Source organism: Pelodiscus sinensis, chromosome 3 (assembly GCF_049634645.1).
Source record: "Pelodiscus sinensis isolate JC-2024 chromosome 3, ASM4963464v1, whole genome shotgun sequence".
Classification (NCBI taxonomy): Eukaryota; Metazoa; Chordata; order Testudines; family Trionychidae; genus Pelodiscus; species Pelodiscus sinensis.
Genome location: NC_134713.1, coordinates 28,980,382 through 29,001,331, shown reverse-complemented (window position 1 = coordinate 29,001,331; position 20,950 = coordinate 28,980,382). Strand labels below are relative to the sequence as shown.

The window sequence follows — 20,950 nt, the reverse complement described above, 5'->3', positions numbered from 1 at the left end:
TCAACAAGGATGTGGATAAGGCTGAATGAGTGGATACTGTGTACCTGGACTTTCAGAAAGCCTTTGATAAAATCCATCACCAAACACTGTGCAACAGTCATAGAAAAACAAAGAAGGTCTTCTCGGGCATCAGTAATTGGTTAAAATATAGAAAAGAAAGAGTAGGAATAAACTGTCAGTTTTCACATTGAAGAAAGGTAAATAGTGCAGTCCTCCAGGGATCTGTTCTGTTCAAAATATTTATAAATCAACTGGAAAAGGGGGTTGAACAGTGAGACGGTTAAATTTGCAAACAATACAAAATTATTTGAGGTAATTAAATCCAAAGCTGACTGCAAAAAGTTATAAAAGGACCTCACAAAACTGGGTGACTGAATGACAAAATGACTGGTGAAATTTACTTTGCATTTATCATTGCAAATCACATTGGTAAAAATAATCCCAACACTACATACAAAATAAGAGAATCTAAACTAGCCAAGATGGTCAGAGATGCAGCCCCATGCTCTGAATGTGTCTAAACCTTCAACTGCCAGAACCCAGGATTGGGTGACAGTGGATAGATCACTAAAAACTGCTCTGTTCACTTCCTCTGAAGTATCTGGCACTGATTGTGGTGAGACAACATGGTACTGGGTTACATGGATCCATTGGTCTAATAGTGGCCACACTGAAAAATGTGAATTTTTCAAACCCTCGGTTGACTATTGTGGATATGAATTTTTTGCAATGGGCTTAAGGAAATCAGAGAAAGAGAAGGCAGTTCAAGTGCCACCACCACAGAACATGTCAGATTATGTTCATTTTTAGGACTAAACTACTATGGTAAATTTCTGCCTGATTTGGTGACAGTAAAGATTAGCATCTTTACATTAACTTTTATTAGAAAAAAAAGATGAAAATAGTCTAGAGTATAAATAAGCAGTTAAAGAAACAAAGAAACTGTTGACATCAGCCAATGTCCTTATGCCTTGCTACCATTGCAATTGGTTTGTGATGCTTCACCATAGACTGGGTGCTGTTACTTCTGAAATTTTTCCTCATGGCCTGGAAAGCCCAATTGCTTTTGCTTCACAAACACTCACAACCCTGAGAAATATCAAGTAGAAATAATGCTGAGAGTCTCTTCCTCTTCTGTCAGGATTTAGATGTTCCATATCTAGCACTATAGAAAGCACTTTACCTTGCTGAGGGATTACCACCCTTGAATTTCAATATTTGGACGAAAACATGGAATTCTATCATTAGTTGCTGCTCATATGGAAAGATAAGTGTTGCTACTTACAACTTGTTCCTAAACTATTCAGTTCTGTAAAGGGATTCAGCATGGAAATGCCAGGGGGCAGTCATTCCTGCTGCGTCCAAGTTCCCGTCAATGCAAAGAAACTTTGGATGAAGTGTTCTATCTCAATTTGATGGCCAGGTTAGCTACCAGTAGTACAGACATTAACAAAGAAGCACTAAGGATGATAAGCTTTCTTTTGTAAAGGGATTGGTGCTTCAAGATAACAGTGCTGGATCACAGGACCTCCCCAGTTTACACAATTTGTGTAAGGACTAGCTGAATTATATGTGACTCACAATTTCATTTTATGGGGAATGTGATTTCAGAAATACAACCAGCTATTATCTCCAAAACTCTGGTGATGGTGATCACCCGTGGGTAGATGAGTGCTGATAGTCTCACAACCTGCATTAACAAAAGCACAGCAATGAACTTCCCCAGCCCAAACTGGTTTGCAAGTCACCAGTAGCTGTCCAGTGTTGTCAGTGTCCAAAGGGAAATAGCCATTGCTTCTGTGTGTGTCTATGGAATGGGGAAGTTACTCACCAGGTGTAGTAACGATCGTTCCTCGAGATGTGTCCCCGTGGGTGCTCCACTCTAGGTGTTGGGCTTGTCCCGGCGCCGCGGATCGGAAGCTTTTCGTAGCAGTAACCGGCCGGACCGCGCATGCGCGGCAGGCTTCGCGTGGTTTCTTCAGTCACGCGGTCTGGCCCCTCCGCCAGTTCCTGTCACCGTCCGGAATCTGTAATGAGACAAAAAGAACAGACCCGGAGCGGGGAGGAGGGCAGGACATGGAGCACCCATGGGGACACATCTCGAAGAACGATCATTACTACACCTGGTGAGTAACTTCCCCTTCTTCTTCGAGTGGTCCCCGTGGGTGCTCCACTCTAGGTGACTACAAAGCAGTAGTCCAGATGTGCACCGGGTCAATGTTCCTCCGTAGAGGCTAGAACCGCGGACGCTACAGCTGCGTCCGGGGCCAACGTCGTACTATAGCGTAGTGATGAACGAAAGAAGTGCTAGAGGACCAGGTGGCTGCTCGGCAGATGTCGCTGAGAGGTACGCCTCTAGCAAAGGCAGTGGAGGTGGCCATCGCTCTAGTGGAATGAGCAATAGGTTGAGAAGGGAGAGGCCTTCCCTTGAGCGAGTGACACGTCGAAATGCAATCGGTAATCAGTCTAGCTATGCGTTGACTGGAAAGAGGATTGCCTTTGGAGCGCTGTGCTATGGACACGAGTAGCCTGTCCGTACATCTCCATGAGCGCATTCTTTCTATATAAAAAGCGAGTGCTCATCGCACATCGAGCATATGAAGCAAGGTCTCTGATGAAGAAGCATGCGGTCTGGGATAGAAGGCAGTCAAAACTATAGGTTCATTAATATGAAAAGAAGTATTGATCTTGGGGATGAATGTTGGATGTAGGCGTAATGTCACTGTGCTCTTTGAAAAGGATGTGTAGGGCGGACTCACCATCAACGCCCCTAACTCGCTCACTCTACGTGTGGAAGTGATAGCCAGTAGGAATACAACTTTCATCATTAACATTTGGAGCGGTATTGATGCCAACGGGGGGGGTGCATAATTGTGCATAGGACCAAATCGAGGCTCCAGGCTGGTGGAGGGGGTCTGTGAGGTGGGTACAAGTTCATTAGACCTTTCAGAAATCTTTTTGTAATTTGATGGGAAAAAATCGGGGAACCTTGAAGAGGTTCATGAAAGGCACTGATTGCTGCTAAATGAACTCTCAGGGTAGCCATAGCGAGACCAGAGTCGTGAAGGTGAAGGACATAGTCCAGAATGTGTTGGAGAGGAGAAACAACAGGTTGTACGTTTCGAGCTCAGCACCATTGAAGAAACCTACGCCATTTTGCCAGGTAAGATTTCCGAGTAGAAGTTTTTCTACTGCTTATAAGAATCGTCTTAACTCGCTGTGAACAAAGGTACTCGTCCTGCTTGAGCCAATTATCAACCACGCTGTGAGGTGAAGTGACTCGAGTCTGGGATGTAGGAGAGCTCCCTCCTGCTGAGATAACAGGTCCAGGTGAAGAGGGAGTGTCCACGGTGGGCATATCGACATCCTGTGCAATAGTGGATACCACGGCTGTCTTGGCCATGCCGGAGCTATCAAGATGACTGTCACTCGTTCGAGTATTATTTTCTCGAGAGTTCTCGGTATTAGAACTGTCGGGGGAAATGCATAGAGGAGCGATCCGGTCCAAGCAGTGAGAAGAGCGTTGCCCAGAGATCCTTTTCCGATCCCCGTTCTGGAACAGAATTGGGGACAGTTGGCATTCTGCATTGTGGCAAAAAGGTCTACTTTCGGCATACCCCATCTGCAAAAGGTGCGCTGAAGAACGTCTGCCCTTATCTCCCACTCGTGATCTACCGGGAATCGTCTGCTTAACGAGTCCGCAATGACATTGCTGATGCCAGGTAAGTACGACGCTATGATGGTTACGCCGTTCCTTATGCACCAGTTCCACAACCGTACTGCCTCTGCACAGAGGGAACGAGATCTGGCACCCCCCTGTCGGTTTATATAGTACATTGCTGCCACATTGTCTGTGAATATCCTGACAGCGGTGTGCTGTATGCATGGAAGAAAATGCTTGCATGCTAGGAAAATGGCACGTAACTCCAGGAGATTGATATGATATGTCTTCTCTATGGAGGACCATTTGCCCTGAATGCAGTCGTTGCCCATATGCGCCCCCCAGCCTATGAGAGATGCGTCTGTCATTATAAGCACAGAAGGTTGAGGACGACGGAATGGGACTCCGAAAAGGAGGTTTTCTGTGCATTTCCACCAACGCAGGGAGTCGTGAATGTGAGGCAGTAGAGTGACTGTCTTGTGGATGCTGTGTTTCTGTGGTAAGTATACCTTTCGTAACCAGTGCTGAAGATCTCTGAAGTGAAGTCTTGCATGAGGAACCACGAAGGTGGTGGATGCCATGTGGCCCAGGAGACGCAGACACATATGTACGGACACAGTTCCTGTATTGCTTGGAACCTGTCTAGAGGTAAGTATGCCCTTTCCGTGACGGAGTCTAGGACTGCGCCAATGAACTTTATATTCTGTGTCGGGACAGTGGTCGACTTCTGTTCGTTTATTATCAGGCCGAGAGAATCGAACATGTTTCTGGCCAACGATATCATGTGCATGGTCTCTTGGTGTATTGGGGCCTTTATGAGGCAATCGTCCAAATAGGGGAATATGAGGACGTGCTGTCGTCGTAGATATGCCGCGACTACCACCAGAGTCTTTGAGAAAACTCTGGGAGCTGCCGCCAGACCGAAGGGGAGAACCCTGTATTGGAAATGGTCATTGTTTATTACAAAGCGCAGAAAACGTCTGTGTGCCGGGTGGATTGTAATGTGAAAATATGCGTCCTGCAAGTCGAGGGCCGCAAACCAATCGCTGAGATTCAGAGATGGAATTATTGTCGCTAACGTCACCATCTTGAAACGCCTTTTTTGCAGATAACGATTGAGATGACGCAAATCGAGAATCTGTCTCCATCCCCCTGTCGTCTTTTCCGTCAGAAAGTAACGGGAATAAAACCCTTTCCCCCAGAACTCTTTCGGGACTTTTTCTATGGCTCCTATGGCCAGCAGGCGTAGAACCTCCTGTCGCAAAAGAGTATCATGAGAGGGGTCCCTGAAAAGGGACGGGTTGGTGGGTGGGTAGGGGGCATTGAAGTAAAGGGGATGGTGAAACCTGATTTTACTATGTCCAATACCCATTTGTCGGTGGTCATTGCGGCCCAGCGATGATAATAAGGCCGAAGACGATGATGGAAGATGGGAGTGGTATTGGTAGTGATGTCGATTGCGATTGGTACGACTGCGCCCTCGACAGACGAGTCAAACCTGTTGTTTGGCGTGTGGTACGTTGGTCGCCCTAGAAGGTTGCGGGCGCCTACGTTGTGGCCTCTGCTTGGATCGGGTGTGATCAAATGGGCGAGGTTGTTGTTGTTTTTGGAATTGGAAGTCATATCGCCTCTGATATGGGAAGAACCTCCGGCGGCGGAACAGTGGAACATACATGCCCAGTGTACGAAGGGTCGTACGGGAGTCCTTTCCGGTATGGAGCACCTCATCTGTTTTATCAGCAAACAATTTCAATTTGTCAAACGGGAGGTCTTCGACTTTTGCCTGCAAGTCTCTCGGAGCCCCAGAAGCAGCCAGCCACGAAGCCCTACGCATGGATATCGCGGTGGCTATTGATCTCGCGGCCGTGTCCACAACATCCATGGCTATCTGTAGACTGGCGCGGGAGCAAGCGTACCCCTCCTGTACCACTGCACGAAGAATGGATTTATCCTCTTTGGAGGCATTCTGGGCCAGCCCTGACAACTGGGCAATGTTGTCAAACCCGTGATTGGACAGTAGTGCCGCATAATTGGCAATGCGAAGAAGGAGGGTAGACGATGAATAGACCTTCCTACCGAAGATAGCTAATTTTTTGGCCTCTTTTTCCGCTGCCGCATTCCTTGCCTGCGGATTCTTGGCACGATTAAGAGCTGCGTCCACTACAAGGGAATTCGGTTGGGGGTGTGTAAAAAGAAATTCCAAGCCTTTGGAAGGTACGAAATACCTCTTCTCCGCCCGCTTTGACGTAGGCGGGACAGAGGCCGGGGTGTGTCAGATTTCTGAGGCTGGTTCAAGAATTGCCTCATCAATTGGGAGTGCTGCTCTATCACTGCTCTAGACTGTTGTTTGGGATGCAAGTTCTTAAGTAACTTGTATTGCTTCGTCTGAAGGTCTGCCATATGAACGTTCTGCGTGTATGCCACTCATTTAAAAAGATCTTGGAATTCCCAACCGTCGTCTGGGGGTGAATTATCCCCTTGAAATACCGCTTCGTCCGGAGAGGATGAGGCAGCGTCAGCTGGAGATATTGCGTGCGAAGGAACATCCTCGTCCGAAATTTGACCTTCCTCAGGATCAGACATCTGAGAAGGAGGTGAGGGGGCAGCTACCGGAATCTTTGGGGATTGAACCAGTTGTTGCAGAGAACCCACTGGGGACTGGTGTCTATGCCACAAGGTATGGCAACGGCAAGAATGAGGAGATCGAGACCTTGTGTAGGCATAAGGAGAATAGTCCCTCTCTCGATGGCGATAAGAGCAGTCAGGAGATGGTCTCCTGGACGAATAGACAGCGCTGTATCTGCTGCCATAGGACCTCGAAGGTGAGCGCGATGGTGAGCGAGATCTAGGAGTGTACATCCCGAAATGTGGTATGGGATGCCTATAGACATGCGTGTAGTGCGGCCTCAAGTAACGGTGCGGAGAACGTGAGGTGCAATAATAACGAGGCTCCCTCGGAGAATGGTATCGCGGGGGGGAGGGAGACGGTGCCGGCGAGAATATTGGTGATGGCGAAGGGGACGATCTTCGAGGAACCGACTTCTTTTGGGCTTTTGTAGGTACCGCACAGGGCTCCTCGACGGGAGAGTGCCTGGAGACGTGATCGTCATATCGTCCAAGAGCAGTATTGGAGAGTGCTGCACCGATACTGATGGGGAGGCAAACTGACCCTCCAGTGCCTTAGGCGGAACCGAGCTGCTGCGGTCCGCCGGTGCCGCAAACCCCTTTTTAACAACTTGCGGTGTCGCCCCCAGCACCGAGGTGTGACTGTCGCTCGGCACCGCATCAGGTGCCGTGGGTATTCAGCGCGTCAGTGCCGCCTGCTCTGCCGGTGCTGCTGGTTGAGTCGGTGCCGGCTGCGGTGCCATAGCGTGCTTCCGCACCGTCGGTGCCAACGTTTTAGGGTCGGACAGACTGATAGGTTGCCGCCCTTGAATTATCGGTGCCAAGTGTTGCCTTGTAGTGCTGGTGGCAGTGGACTGTGCCGGCACTGAAGACGACCGTCCCACTGACTTACTCCTGTCTGGTTTTTGTTTCGTGGGTTTCTAACCCATTCCAGAGGTACCTGGCTGGTCACCCTCACTGATTTTAGATCGAGGGACCACGGCCAGAGATCGCGCTGGGGAGACTCTTTTAGCTCTCTTTTGAGTCGACCCGCTCTGCGGTGGAGACATCCTCTTGCGAGTCTTAGAGGAATCTCCTTGAGGCGTTTCAGAAGGCTGTAGAGCCTTATCAAATAGAATAAGCTTCAGCCTCATGTCTCTGTCCCTACGTGCCCTGGCCGTTAGTTTGGAACAATGGGCACATTTGCTCGGCACATGGGACTCCCCCAAGCAGCGTATGCATGCGTCATGGCCATCGGACGCTGGCATGGGGTCTTTGCATAGCGAACATTTCTTAAACCCCGGTGAACCGGGCATTTTGAATTTTCTGTCTTTAAAGATAACGAAAACTAGAAAAAAACAGTAAGCTTAACTAGCTACGTCCAACTTTAAGAATTTTTTTTTTTAACAAATAACTAACTAAGGGTATGTCTACACTACCCCGCTAGTTCGAACTAGCGGGGTAATGTATGCATGCCGCACTTGCTAATGAAGCCCGGGATTTGAATTTCCCGGGCTTCATTAGCATAAGCGGGGAGCCGCCATTTTTAAATTCCCGCTGCTTCGAACCCCGTGCAGCGCGGCTACACGGGGCTCGAACTAGGTAGTTCGGACTAGGTTCCTATTCCGAACTACCGTTACTCCTCGTGAAACGAGGTGTACCGGTAATTCGGAATAGACACCCTAGTCCGAACTACCTAGTTCGAGCCCCGTGTAGCCGCGCTGCACGGGGTTCGAAGCAGCGGGGATTTAAAAATGGCGGCTCCCCGCTTATGCTAATGAAGCCCAGGAAATTCAAATCCCGGGCTTCATTAGCAAGTGCGGTATGCATACATTACCCTCCTAGTTCGAACTAGGAGGGTAGTGTAGACATACCCTAACTAACTAACTAACTGTAACTATAAACTGAGGAAAACTCGTGACAATTTTTAACTTTTCTATCTAAAGGAGCTGTCTCTGAGGAGAGAGTCCGATCTCCGTCAGCAACCTAGGACAGTTGAAAGGAACTGGCGGAGGAGCCGGACCGCGTGACTGAAGAAACCGTGTGAAGCCTGCTACGCATGCACGGTCCGGCCGGTTACTGCTACGAAAAGCCTCCGATCAGCGGCACCGGGACGAGCCCGACACCTAGAGTTGAGCACCCACGGGGACCACTCGAAGAAGAACTAATGTTCATCTTTGAGGATGTCCATGTGGGTGCTGCACTGTTGGTGCTGGGCTTGTGCCAGCGCCGTAGAACGGAGATTTTTCCAGAAGCAGTATGCTGCTGGACCGCACATGCGCCACTGTGCCTTGTGGCATTCGCGCTCTTTTGACTGAGTCTGTGGTCTGGCTCCCACCAGTTCCTCTTGACCACCTCAGGCTGCAGACGGGGGGAACTGCGCTCTTCTCCTCACTGACCCACTCTGTAGTGAAATTACCCTGTGCCTAGTTCTCACCTCCCTCTCTCCTTTTTCTATTGCTTCTCCTCGTTTAAAAAAAAAAGAGAGAAAAGAGAGACAAATTTGTTGTAGATTAGTAATTAATTTCACTCTTAAGTTCAGTACCACGTTCTCCGACCCCATTCTTCCCCTCTTCCACAGTTGTACATCATTCTTTCTCCCCTACGACTTGTCTTTTAAAAAAAAAAAAAAAAAAAAAAGGCCTCCCGCTACGGCACACTACTTACCATGCCACCGTTGCCTGGATTCAAAAAATGTGACATTTGTCGGGAGGTAATTCCTGCCTTAGACGGTCACCTGTCCTGCATAAGATGCCTGGGGGAAGCCCATATTCCCCAGAAGTGCCAGCATTGCAGTTAAGTCCCTGCAAGAGCCAGAAGGGACAGGGACATGAGGATGTGGATGCTTCTTTTTGATAAAACCCTGCAGCCTCTGCATCCTGCTTCCGTCTCCGAGAACCAGCCCGCAAAACGCAGGGCTACCTCTCCTCCGGCAGCTTCCCCCATGAGACCACGAGTGTCACCTACAAGATCTCTGCCTGAAGTCCACCAAGGCAGGATTAGCTCCGGGGACAAGCCAGGAACCTCCAGCACGGCTACGGCGCACTCCAAATCTACAGCGGCAACTAAGCCGGCGAAGATGGGGCACGCAGCACACTATGCTGCAACAAGGGTTGCTTTGGCTCCACCTGTGCCCATCCCCCCAGCACCGACAGCAAAAGTGGCGCCGAGAGCCTCATCGGCACCAGCAGCTACAGCTGCACCAGGGACTGCACCGGCACTGGAGACTCAGCCGGCACTGACCTCCACACTGGCACCACCAGAGGTCCATCTAGCCCAGTAGCCTGTCTGCCGACAGCGGCCAACCCTAGGGACCCTGGAGGGGATGGACCGAAGACAGTGACCAAGCCATTTGTCTCGTGCCATCCCTCTCCAGCCTTCCACAATCCTTGGGCAGGGACACCACTCCTACCCTCTGGCTAATACCACTCCATGGACCCAACCTCCATCACTTTATCTCACTTCCCTTTAAACTCTGTTCTAGTTCTAGCCTTCACAGACTCCTGCAATAAGGAGTTCCACAAGTTGACTCTTTGCTTTGTGAAGAACAACTTTCTGTTACTAGTTTGAAGCCTGCTACCCATTCCTTTCCTTTGGTGTCCTCTAGTCCTTCTTTATGGGAACTAATGAAGAACTTTTCTGTATACACCCTCTCCACCCAACTCCTGCTTTTAGAGACCTCTATCCTGTCCCCCCTCCGTCTCCTCTTTTCTAAGCTGAAAAGTCCCAGTCTCTTTAGCCTCTCTTCATATGGGACCTGTTCCCAACCCCTGATCATTTTAGTTGCCCTCCCCTCTCCCAGCCTCTCTCTTCCCCTCTCCCACCTCCTTTTCCCAGTCTCCCCCAGTTTTGTTCAATAAACACAGATTCCATTTTTGAACACAATTGTCCTTTATTTTGTACATCAAGAAAAGGGGCTAGGGAAGGATAAGTGGAAGGAAGTGAGGTAGGAATGGGGCATGAGCCCCCGATGGGGAGGACTGGGCTGGCTCTGCGGGCTTTTGGGGTGGAACCTCTCCTGCAGCCCCCGATTGCCCCCTCTTCCCAGATGGCAACCTGCGGTAAGTGCAGCCGGGCTGATGGCCAAGTGCTGTGATGTGCCCAGTGTGGGCACTCAGGGCACTCCAAGCCAGGACTGCTTTGCAAGCGGGGCACCCCTGAGAACTGTCTGTCCGGGGTGGGGGTCGGGACCCTTTAAGCGCAGCCCTCGGCTAGCCTGAGACAGCATCTCCACACTCTATGTCCTCCTCTGATGCCCTGCTGGCACTGCTTCCGGCCATCCTTAAGCCTGGTTCAGGGTCCACTTAATGTGGACATGCTAGTTCGAATTAGCAAAACGCTAATTCGAACTAGTTTTTTAGTCTAGATCTGTTAGTTTGAATTAACGTTGTAGTGTAGACGTACCCTAGGTGACTACAACCAGGAAAAAACTTACTTTTTCAAGTGGCACAGGTTCACATCCTGGTGTAACGCCCACAATCAGCTCCCAGAGTCAACGACTCTTTCGAACATCCTGGATTACTTACTCCACCTAAAACAAACAGGACTCTCATTAGCACCACTCAAAATCCAACTGGCGGTGATCTCTGCATTCAGACAACTGTTTGACGGCACCTCCCTCTTCGCCCACCCAATCATTAAACATTTTTTCAGGGACCTCACAAACATCAGTCCACCACGCAATCCCACTCCTCCTGTATGGAACTTGGATACCATCTTAGAAGCTCTAATGACTCTCCCATTTGAGCCACTCGCCACCATATCTTTATGAAATTTGACGACGAAAATGGCCTTTTTATTAGCCATTACCTTAGCTTGTCGAGTGGGTGAGTCATCAGCCATAATGGCAATGCCCCCATACACCGTTTTTAATAAAGAAGGGGTAGTCCTCAGACTTCATCCCAGATTCGTTCCTAAGATAGCATCGAGTTTTCATGTGAACGACCCTATTATTCTCCCGGTATTCTACGTGAAACCTCACGCCTCTCCACGAGACATGGCCCTTAACACACTCAATGTTCAAAGAGCCTTGGCCTTCTATTTAGAGCATACCAGTCCATTTAGACAAACTAATCGACTAATTCTATCCCTAGCTGATAGATCTAAAGGCCAGCCCTTATCATCCCAACGAATTTCTAAACTGATAACTACTTGCATAATAGAGGCCTATGCCTCCAAGAATATTCTGCTCCGAGTGCACCCTCGCGCACATTCCACTAGGGCTATGGCAACCTCTATGGCCTTCCTTAAGGGAGTTCCCCTGATAGACATTTGCAGAGCAGCCACATGGTCCATACACAACACCTTTATCAAACACTACTCCTTTCTTCTGAGGAGACAGTTGGACTCTGCAGTGACATCAGCAGAGCTTTCCACAGCGGAAAGATAGTGACTCCATTTTTTCCCGCCTTCCGATTTGGCAACTACTGCTTTTTAGTCACCAACAGTGGAGCACCCACGGAGACATCCTCGAAGAAGAAAGCGAAGTTACTCACCTCGGTGCAGTAACTGTCGTTCTTTGAGGGGGGCCTCGTGGGTGCTCTACTACCCACCCTCCTCCCCACTTCGGAGTCTGTTTTTTCTCTTGTGTTACAGATTCTGAGGCAGTCTTGAGGAACTGGTGGGAGCCAGACTACGCACTCAGTCCCATTTCTTTCACCAAGCTGGAACGGAAGAGATGGGTGAATGGAATTGGATGTTGACAACGTGTGAAGGCAGTAGACAGTATCAACACTACTTGGTAAGGCAGTTCCTAGCACATCTCCCATGAGGCACAGAACCCTGGGACACCACCACGTTTTTTGGTGCGACACATACCAAAAAAATAAGCAGCAGTATGGAAGCAGGTCTTAGCCAGGTATTGTACCACAATCAATGATCAATTCCTTCAAATTACTGTACAGAAGAGATCAAGCAATTTTTTATAATTTTAAAAGATTATTCGGTATTTATAACTGCCACATGGATGCCTCAGTCTGATTTACTCTTTTCATAATCCATAAGTTGTTTGCTTTACCTACCCCCCTGCCTCACACACCCCATCATGCACTCAGACACGGGTTTATTGCTGGAAGGTGGCACAGAAGCAGCTGAGATCCAAACTAAGTAGTCAGGCTACCAGGTAATGAACTTTCTCCTTCAGTCCAGTCCCCCTTCAGTGTAAGGAACTGGATAATTAACAGTAGAGGACAGGATGGGACATGATCATTTTTATCCCTCTGTGAACTCTTTACTCATCTCTCCACTTCGTAATTTCTCCTTCTCCAATCCTGCTCTTACCCTTCATCGTCTCCCCTGCACCCACTCCCTTTCTACCAATTCACCTGTACCTAAATCAGGAGCTGAAGTTATTCTCCTGCATTCAAACTTGCAAAAAACATTACACCTCTCCAGGATCCTTCTGCTCCCTCATCTCAACCTTGAACTCAGACACCCCGTACATATACCTCCATATGAGAACTTCTAATAAAATCTTTCCACAATTCAGAATCACCCTTCAACTCTGAATTCTCTTCCACTCAATAGTCAGGTTCAGAACTGCACCATACATGCACACACACATGTTCCTTCTAGAAATATCTGAGCCTAAACCTGGTCTCATTTAGAATGTATATTGAGATGCCTCTCTTCATCTATGCTTTTCATTATTCCTGGGCACTGAAATCTCTGGCATTCAGCCTATTGCTTAACTTTTTCTATGCCCTTTTCTTCTAGAGTCATGAAGCTGTGTGGGGAAAGCCAAGTTACCATGGTGATGAACACCTCATAAATTAATAAGAGCAATTAATTACATAATAAGATTAATGTAACAGATAGTGTCATAGCAATAATGGCTGGTAAATGCTCCAACTTCATTTTTGTTAAGTCTTCCAGATATTCTGTAGTGTTTATTACATTACAAGGGACATTTGGTTTGTGTTAGGTTAATTTCTCCTAGCTTCTCTTTTCACAACAATACAGCGTTCACAGCATTTTTTAGTATATTGTTTGCTGAATTTTTATCCTTATCATGCACACAACTATGCTGTCCATACCAAAACAAAATCAGCAAGACTAACCACTCAAGTGTGACTAAAGTAATCTTGGAAATACCAGGGATAAACTGATACACAACCCACCCGCATCACTCAGCATATAAACCAAAGTTGCTATATACTACCTGTCAACCAATATAAAACTCTAATATTGTTCCCTTCTGGATCTCGATTTCAAAGACAGAAAAATGGGGAAATATGAAAAAGGAAAAGATAAACAAATATAGTTATGAGCACAATGATAACTCCTCATGTAGTATGCTATGTATAATTTTCAAACCTTTCAAACCTTTTTCTAATGTATAAAGCCAATATGTCCTTATTGATTCAAACAGCTATCACAATCTATTGATACAATTAACATAGCTGCAAGTGTGTAAACGTGTGTATGTACACACCAATGAATTATAAACTACTTTCAGTCTCCCAGAATGTATATAACAAATTACCCTTCCTAAACTTATTGTGCCAATGCTGCCAATTGTTTTATAAATATATATCCCCTATGAAAATTAAGTCCACAGGATGATGACTTTCTACTTGATGTGTAAGAAATATTTTCATTTATCAACTTCAATATTACAGAATTACTCCCACCTCTTTTAGTATGAAACAATGAATAGCAGCTCTGTGTTTTACTATGATTGATTTTATGTAACTGTATCATACCTCTGTTACAAATAAGCTATTTCACATTTTCCTCTCTCTTACTATATGCAGTCAAATGATCAAAACACTTGTTCAAAGAGCAGAGGTATCATTCATTTATATAATAAGATCTTGTTAATATTTTACTGTCTGCCCTTTAGCTAAAAAGAATAATTATCTGAAAGTGTGTATTTGTATACCTCTTCATTGAATATGAAAGGGCCAAATTATGTGTTTACTTGCATCCAGGCAGCCCCATTGACATCTGCAGGATTGCAGAATTTGGTCAGAGATGAGATTTTTGTACAGAAAGTTTAATTAATCAGAGATAGATCAAAACACTGGCCTGTTACTTATTGTACTTTCAGCAAGTGCAATGTGCTGCTCATATGATCTTCTGGCTATTGTCTCATACTATCAAGACTGTTTCCCACTCTGGCACTCTGAGTGCAGAAGGTGGAGGTCCACAAGAGCCCTAAAAAATATCTTGCCTCTATAGGCTTCTGCTTAAAAACCTCCCCAAAGTCACAGATTTCCTGGCCTTGGGAAATAGGCTGCCACTATCAAGTGAAAACCCCATTCTTCTTGGACCTAGGAAGAAAGCACTTAAACGTATTCCAGAGGTATGCTCCCAACTTCTTTTACCACAAGAGAGCTTGAAGAAAAAAAGAGAAAACAAACCGCAATCTCTGACAGCTGACCTCTCAAAAAAGGTGATGTTATTAATGAAACAAAAAGATATATTTGATAAAACATACTTGGTTGCTAGGTGTTACAGAGCAACTAAGAAAAGGGCAAATTAAAACACAGAGAAGATGGTATTTATGGGCTGCAGGTTATGAGGGGGCGCACATGGACTTAGCACAGAGAAGTTTAACCAACAAAACAAAGAAAATAACCTGATTGCAACTAAATAGACATTTTCCTATCTACTCACAATCTGTGCTTCAAAGTCTAGTCCACCTCTATCCTCGGTATTCCTTGTAGGCATGGTAGGTCTGCATGGTCCAATTCATCTTGTTTCACCAGTTCCTAGTTTAAAACTCCTACAAAGAAAACAGCAGGCAGGTATATCTTTCAATTCAAATTTTGACAGCCTCTCCCATTGGCTCGCTTGGCTCCCTGCCAACATCCCCCAGCTACATGAGTTAACCCTTTAGTCACAAAATGCTGGCCAGCATTCCTCCTATCCATCACACACACAGGTGCACTAACTCTAAAGAGACAACTTTCCTTTCTGTGTATTACCAATACTGTACTTCTACACAGTATTTGTAGATTTGGGCCTGATCCTTATCTCACTTTTGTACCAAGATAATGCCTTTAACTTTTGGTGAAGTTACTGCCATTGACTTTTGGTGAAGTTTATATATTTCTCTAAATGGCTATAATCAATAAAGCTGAAATATTCTTATTCTCACATCACAGAGGCACTCTCGGTGACCATAATACTGATATCTGAGTGTACTATGCATAAACATTAGCACATTTTTCAAACAAATTGTGAAAATGGTTTTGTTAATAGCAACATTTGGAAAACAGTCCTTCAGTGGATGAATTTCTTCACTTCCCAGAAAGCAAGAAAACAATTGTTTCCTGTAATTGGACAGTTTGATTAGAGGCAGGTGGTGCGGAGCTGAGGAAACTGGAGCCATGAAGCCAATTTTAGCGTCAAGCACATTTCCTTTTACTTTAGGATCCAACAGCATAACATGTAAATTGCTTCCAACAAAAAAGAGAAGAATGTAAATTTAGTTCCTATTTATTATCCCCAACTGGTACTTTATCCACAGTAGAGGTTTGCAGCACACAATTAAGGTACATATTTGACATGAATGTTTAACATACAATGTATAAAGAATCAAAGGGATATAAGCCCAGGGAAGGGAAAAAGATCTATTAGCTCATGAAGTCCAACTCCCAACTAAGATAGGGTTGAAGCAAACATAAGACTTGGTTTGGCAAACTTCTCCAGCTATTATTATTTATCATTTGCTTAGGAGCTCTATTTCTGGACCATTGTGCTAGGTCGGGGTGGGCAAAAGGGCCTCTGCAGGCTGAATCTGGCCCACCAGGCAAGTTGATCCAGCCCATGGAGGCCCTGCCACCAAGCCAATCAGAGCTTAGGGTCGGGGGGAGTGCGTGAAGTCTCCTTCTGCCCTGCAAGGGGCTCAGCACCTAAAATCAACAGTTGGTGGTTAGCTCTAAGCATGGTACTTCCTTGGAGGACAGGGGCAGGGAGCAAGAGACTTCATGTCCTCCCCTCCCCATGCCCTGATTGATCTGGGGGAAGCAGAGGGGAGCATGCGAAGTACCTAGAAGGGCATGGGTACCTAGAGGGAACCACCAACTATTGAGAACAGCTGGTGGTTCTCTGGGGGAGGAGGGCAAAGATTTTGCATGCTCCCCCACCCCCAGACCAATCAGGGTCTGTGGGTGGGAAAGAACGGAAGTGTCCTGGCCCCACCCCTTCTGTCTGAGGCCCCGCCTCTTCCAAGGCAGCCTGGGGCCACTTTAAAAATTTCTGAAGTGGCCCCTGGTCAAAAATTATTGCCCAACTCTATGGTAGATACTGGACATACATAGAACAAAAGCCAGTTTCTGCCCCAAAAAGCTTATATTCTAAGTATAAGACAAGATAAAACTGATGGATGCAGTCAAACAGGGCAGGAGGAAACAGGGCAGGAGACAGTTCTGAATAGCAAATGGTGAGTGGTCTCAGCACTGTAGCAGCCTACTCAATAGTTCTCTGACTCCACTGGACTTTGACTTCGGTTGACCCTTATAAGATTTGAGTGGTACTGACTTCAGTCAACTTCTGAAATGACCCATGTAAGTAAATGGTACAAACTCAGGCTCTGATTCTTCCTTTCCAAACACACACTAGTTCTGTGTATCCAGACACCAAATCAACCAATGAGAAACAGTACACATAAATATAATCTTGAGGGTCAGAGAGTATTAGGTCAAGCTAAATCTTGCTCTTCAACCAGCTGAACAACTGATTAATGAATACCATTATAATATTAAGTTGTCATTAAGTCTTGCTGAGGGGATAGATTGGTTTGCCAGGTTATTTTATACAGTTGATTTACAATAGATAATTATGCAAAACACTCTACACTTCACAAGAGAAGTAATTTACAATCCATCTCCTACTTGATTATTCAGATAATTTGAATGAAGTTTTTTAGGCAACTGAAAGATCAAAAGCACAGGGACAGCTTGATCCCTGATGTTAGCCTTCTGATGAATTTGGTTTCATACTGTACTAACAATAGAAGTGTCCATTGTAAGGAATAAACCTGAACAATGAAACTCTCTCCCACCAATGACAATCAAGTTTCTACAGTTTACAATGTCACCAAGAGATTTGATTCACCATTGTCTTATGTTGTCATTAGATCCATGCAAACTGGGTGTAAAAAACTACTATTCTAATTTATTAAGGTAAGGGGTGACTTTAATGGATCTCTTATGCCAGCAAAATCATAGAACAGTAGAACTGGAAGGGACCTCGAGAGGTCATCGAGTCCAGTCCTCTGCCCTCACAGCAGGACCCAGTACTGTCTAGACCATCCCAGATAGATGTCTACCTAACCTAAAATACACCAACTTAGCTTCTCCTACACATTAGCAAAGTGGGTAAAAAAAAGGCCCTAACTTGCACCACTTTACACTTCACTTTTCAACTAGGCCCATAGTGTGGAGAGAAGGAAGTTGCCTTCTTTTATCTTCCTGTTGCTAGATTGTGACCAATTTCATGCCCATACAGGGGAGTAAGAAGTGCCTTATATCCCTAGTTAGGCTATATTCTGGTGTCTAGACTCCATGGCACAAAATTACACACCTTCTACTCTTTTCTTGTAGCAGCTGGGCAGGGAGTGGATAGAGTGCAAAAGGGACAGTGCAGAGAGAAAAGTAATTTACTGTATAGGCCAACAATAAATCACTAACCCATGGAAGCAGAGAAGGAACTGTGGCTCATATGTATATATTGCAAATTTCCAGGGGCTACTCCATGGCTAGCATGCATTATGCAGCACTCCATGTTCAGAATTGTGCCTAAGTCACACGAGTCCTGAGCATATGTCCCACTGGCCAGGAATGGGTATCTATGTTTTTCATGCTGCCTGGCACTCAACAAACAGTACTAGAACAGGATTTCCCAATCCACGGAGATATTCAGATACTTGCAGAAGAGGTTTCTAAAGAGACGCAAGCAAACCAAGTTAAAATTGTCAGCCTCAACTCAGGACAAACAATTGACCGGTGTATAAAATGCAATATTTTCCAGAAAGTTAAAGTTGCACCAGCTAAAACTGTCATGAGGTAGATTTAACCTACGTGGTTGCCCTTACAGATAATTCGTGCATATAGAAATTCTGGCAACATTACAGTAGTAATATTTTCATAAGGGTGGCAAAGCCTTAAATAATGTGTTAAGATACTGGGCACACACATGCTTTCCATCAACATCAGACACACAGGACTTGTTTTCAATCTATTCTTTTTCTGGAACAAAGCATTTATTGTGACCTGAACTGGACAAAAAAAACCTGCAGGACAAATGACCTTCTGCACCAGTAGTTGCATCTTTTGAGGAATGAACATAGATTTAATACATGAAGAAAGATACTTAAAGAATACAAGCCCATCCAATCACTCGAATCTGTGTTGGTCCCTATTTTCATCCTCCAATATTTATTTTCATTTATTACTGACCAAACCGCCCTATTTTTTTTATAAATTTGGCTAAACATATAATTGGGGTATTGGACTGTGGGTTTTGCAAATGGTGTCTTTTTACCTTACTAACCAGCTCTTCCACTATACTTACAATGCTAAAGATTCAGTTAAATCAAAGACACAGCCCATCAAAGTTTTCATTACTTCCTTCAAAAATTATAATGAATTATATGAATTTTATTTGCTAAGTAGAATCTTTGTCCTTGTGGAATCCATGCTGACTATGAATAATTAGATCACAGGGTTTAAGCTGTCCCTTCTCCATTCTGTCTCAGTTTTTCCAGTATCTTTCCTGTGGCCATGTGTCTTTTCATACTGCTTAGCTAAAAAGGGAAACATCAAATTTAGATGTTGTTATACTAAGGTGATTAAAAAAATGCAGTCCCTGTTGTTGGTCAGACATTTCTTTAGTACGCTTGAGTTTGATTGTGATTAGGACAGAACCATATAGTTTATAACATACCTCATGCTATTTGATTCTTACCTAGATAACCATTAATGTCAACTACTCCCCAGTTCTCCTGCGACTCTTTGTTTTATTTTTGTGTCATTTTGTTCAGAAACCTGGCATGCATCTTCCCTGGATATAAATTGTATCAGCCTTTGGAAATCAAGTTTTCAAACATTTCAATTTTGTGATCACCTGTTCAGGTCTGATCCTGATCTTCTGCAGTAATTCTCTTTCCTCCCCTGGGAAATTTTTGTCTGTTTCTGCCATCTGTCCCCCAACTCCCTTTCTGAAAATGGAAGCAAAGAGACAAAGCTTTTAGCAATATTTACCTCTTCTCAAATGACTCTCACAGGCCCAGTGGTCCCTTTCAGTTGTCTCTTGTTCCAAATGTGCTGACAGAAAATGTTACTAATTCAATTAAAAAGTGAACAAAGGTGTGAAAAGCTGTCATTATCAACCTCACCTATGCCCAGCATATTTGGCATCTATTTATTTCAACCTCATGCAATTTTCCTTTCATTCTCCTCCTATCTTTCACATTTAAATATTTTTTAAAATTTCTTTCTGCAGTGAGGTGTGGTCTAGCATTAGAGAGGTTGTCATGTCCCCTGGGTTTTATTGCTACCTTTTCCTTTGACTACTGTGTGACCTTGACTAGCTGACTAAATCCTGCCATGCCTCAGTTTACCCATCTTTGAAATGAATGCTGTCAATTTAATTGACTATTAAAGCTGAATCTGGTCCTTAGATAAAAGGTATTATATAAATGTGAAGTTTTCTTATTTGTTTCATATCTACTCTTTTAAGCTGATATTTTACATACATTTATTAATTGCTTCATGTTTACCTCTCATTTAACGTGTGTCTTATGAGACATTAGATATCAAGATCCATACTTAAAACGAACAGTTAACATATGTTAACCTTAGTTTATTTGTGGACACTTTCCACTTCCCCTCATTGCCTCATTCTTTCCCCTCGTTGCTTCATGAAACCACTGAGATGGAATGGGGGTGGGAAAACTGTTGAAAAGAAACTGGAGTTTTAAGGTGAATTGTAGATTTTGTAATTAAAGAACTACTGAGCCTAGAATTCAGAGATTTTTGAATATGTTAATACTTTTGTAATAGTATTTGAATTAAACATCCACTCAAAGTGTTATCAATATTATGAAAGTATGAAAACCAGAAAGAGGAGTAGGATCTAAATAAAAGTTGAGCTGATTAAGTTTATTTTGCCTGCCAAAGCTAAGGGAAATATATAATAAGTAAAGATAAGTTATTAAAATTCATATGATTTTAAAATCTAATACATTTCATAGATGTAATTTAAAAAGTAATATTTTTATCCTAATAGATTGACTTTACTCCAATTTCAGCTTTACAGAGTATCATTAACAAGCACAAAGATGAAGGAAGCTTAATATTTATTTTACCAATACTATATTCCCTACACCCAAACAAGCAGTTTCTTTAGAAACTTAATTTGAGTATTAACCACTGATACATGAAACCTCCTCTGACACACATCCTTAGTGCTTTTATGTTACCGGAGACAATGTGCAAAAATTTTTTACAACCTGAGCCTTATCCATATTGCTCACACACCCAAAACTCTTCTTGATATCACTTGGAATTTGGGGTATTCATGGAACGCAGGGTCAGACCCCAAGTGTAGGAGAGAAAGCCTGGCACCTGGTCTGCAGCGCTGTTGCTCAATCTATTGCTTCTGCTTAACATTTCCGAGTTCGCTAGTGGGCTTTGGCATGTCACCCCTACTTCATTCTTATTTTTATGCACTTTA

At 44.7% G+C, this 20,950-nt stretch overlaps 1 long non-coding RNA gene across 2 annotated transcripts; it reads right to left on the bottom strand.

Moving 5' to 3' along the window:
* Nucleotides 1-8,358: 8,358 nt before the first annotated feature.
* On the bottom strand, nt 8,359-19,529 carry LOC142827574 (uncharacterized). Of its 2 annotated transcripts, XR_012902248.1 has the most exons (5): nt 19,340-19,529; nt 14,885-14,993; nt 11,761-11,928; nt 10,701-10,796; nt 8,359-9,069 (listed from the first exon to the last, which is right to left on the bottom strand). It is a non-coding gene; the product is annotated as an uncharacterized LOC142827574 (long non-coding RNA). The 2 variants fall into 2 exon arrangements; XR_012902249.1 differs by lacking the exon at nt 11,761-11,928.
* Between the last annotated feature and the right edge of the window lie 1,421 nt (nt 19,530-20,950).